Genomic DNA, 3,105 nt, shown 5'->3' on the forward strand with positions numbered 1-3,105 from the left:
CCGAAGTAGACGTAACCAGCACGCAACCCGTCAAGAACGACGGACCTCGAGCCAAGTGCAACTTTCACATAAAAAATTCACACAAAATAAATACCACGGACACCAAAAAGGACCGCTTAATAGTCGATACACGATGTCTAACTCTGAAAAATAACCTCCCGTACATTGGGCCGTAGCCAGCCCTCTTTATGGGCGTCACATACCTGGTCGAACCGACCCGGGTGCTAGCTAACTTCCATCCGAACTCTGTCTCTCTTTCTTGTTTTAAACTAAACAAAGCTTATCTAATTAACTAACCGGCAAGATTGATCACGTAAAGACAACGAAACTAGTATTACTGGATAAAAGAACAACTTGACTCTCACGTTGTCACACAAGAACTTGGAGCGGAATTCTTTCCAACGAAAAACCAACTGCATGGTGGCGTTCTAAACGTCGGCTTGATCGCTTCTTCCTCGGGTTCGATTGCTGATGGAAACTTCACGAAAATAGATCCGATATAAAACACATGTTCACTGACCGCCTGTGTTTGCACGTCTGGTACCTTGGTCATATTCTTCTTCTTCAAAAACAACTTGCATTTTTCTGATACTTGTTGCATCAAATTCCAGCGGGCTAAGTTTCTGTCCTTTTGTGTAGAACATGAAATAGCCTGAAATATTTTTGAACGCGAAACAATAGTTTCGGCACCAGTGATCACATCATCCACTCCCTCTTGAAACGAAGCCGTCCTCGGTTTCGTGAGAGCTTCAGGGACCCTTTCCACTGAAAGAAAATCACCCCCCTCCACCTGAAGAGAAACTGTCTTCAGTTTTTTATTTTTCTTGGGACCCCTCTCCTTTCGCACCGTCAATACCATATCCGAGAGGATTAATTTATCACTCATCGAATTAAGTGTCCTTTGTATGCCTTTATGAATAAAAGTGTATGTGTTGGCCCTTCCAGAATGTTGCACACTACGGTCATACTGCCAACGGCCTAGTAGTAAACCGCAAACTTCCAACGGCAAAACATCGCATTTCACCTCATCGACATACTGTCCAACTGAAAATGGTACACGCACTTTATGTGTAATTTTGAGCTTCCCACAATTGTTCAACCACTCTAAATGATATGGTTCGTCATATCGCCATACGGACAAACCAATCTTCTCCACCAACATCTTGCTAATGCCATTAGTGCAACTACCTCCATCAATAATTAACTTGCATGCCACACCTTTAATGTCACACTGAGTTTGAAATAAACTCATGCGCCGACCTTTGTCCACTGTCAAGTCATCTTCATCATGTACCCTCTTAAGTTGCATATTCAGCCCACTCGTTGGTATTGCTGGTTTCTCTTTGTTCTTCTCATGTGAAGAAATATTTTTAGTTCCAACAAGACTTTCCTCAGCCTTTTTCTTTTCTAGCAAGATCTGCTCTACTTCTTTCTTTGCATTAATTGCAGCATGTGCTCGGTCTCTTCTCTTACGATCTTCCAAATATTGTTCGGAAGAGTATGCTTCAAAATAAATCCATCAACCATTACGAAAAATCTGAAATTTCCTCCAAGAAAAATAGCCAGATTTATCAATCTGTAGCTCCCTCTTTTTTGTCCAAGATTTACCAAGTATCAAGCTACACATATACATATGATATGGAAGAACATCACAGAAAACTGAATTGGTAAATCCACAAAATCCAAAAGTCACCTCTACTTGATGTTTTATTGTCACAAATTTTCCCTGCCATCTGAGCTTATATGGGTCTGGATGCTCTATTACTACTAGCTTCAATGCATCAACCAAGGTTTGACTCACCAAATTTATTTCTAAAGAACGATCAAACATTGCAGCACAAGTAGTTGGCCCAACCTTCACTCTTGTGTAGATTTGAAACCATGAAAGGGCTCGTGACGGATCCTTCTCACATTGGGACATCTCACCATCAAAATAATACTTCGTCTTCATCACAGTTTTAGAAACTGTATGAACAAATTAAAGAGAAAATTTGCACCGTAATAAACCCAGTAATCTGATACCAACTGATGAGGCACGACCTCAATCGTGCCGCTGATTTGGCCCGATCTTTCATGATGCAATAACTTTGTAGATCCACCGATAAAAAAATACTCCCAATTACATGAGCGGTACGTGTAACCTGAAGCAGGGGTGACGAAGACTAACGGACAATTCCTCGTCACGAGGAACCTCCCGCCGAAGTAGACGTAACCAGCACGCAACCCGTCAAGAACGACGGACCTCAAGCCAAGTGCAACTTTCACGTAAAAAATTCACACAAAATAAATACCACGGACATCCAAAGAGGATCGCTTAACAGTCGATACACGACATTGTCTAACTATGAAAAATAACCTCCCGTACATTGGCCGTAGCCAGCCCTCTTTATGGGCGTCACATACCTGGTCGAACCGACCCAGGTGCTAGCTAACTTCCATCCGGACTCTATCTCTCTTTTCTTGTTTTAAACTAAACAAAGCTTATCTAATTAACTAACCGGCAAGATTGATCACGTAAGAACCTGGACTCAAAGAAAAGACAACGAAACTAGTATTACTGGATAAAAGAACAACTTTTTTTTCAAAAAGGGGATCTCCCCGGCCTCTGCATCAGAGTGATGCATACGGCCATCTTATTAACGAAATAAAAGGTTCCAACAAGGTTCCAAAGTCTCCGACTGAAAAAGTAATAAAAAGACAGCTCACACAGAGCTAAAGAGGCTGGACACACAGACTAGCCAAGATAAAACGCCACAACCGGCTGGCTAAAGATAGATAGGTAAACTAATTGCCTATCCTATTACATGACCGCCATCCAAACCGGTTGAAGATATCCCGAGCTACCATCTCCCAGCGGATAGATCCAGTAACCAGATGCTCCCTGGCCTCCATCGGAGTGAGTAGCGACCATGAACGGATCACGGCCGTGGCTCGGAAAATAACGTGCAAAAAGTGAATACGTGATGTTCTGTTAAAAACCAAATCATTTCTGCAAGTCCAGATAGTCCACAACAAAGCGCAAACTCCAACACGAATATGTCTCGCTAATTCAGGCTCAATCCCAGTGAGCCATGTCCCAAATAACGTAGTGACAGAATTCGATGG

This window comes from Triticum aestivum, chromosome 5D, assembly GCF_018294505.1.
Source record: "Triticum aestivum cultivar Chinese Spring chromosome 5D, IWGSC CS RefSeq v2.1, whole genome shotgun sequence".
Taxonomy (NCBI): domain Eukaryota; kingdom Viridiplantae; phylum Streptophyta; class Magnoliopsida; order Poales; family Poaceae; genus Triticum; species Triticum aestivum.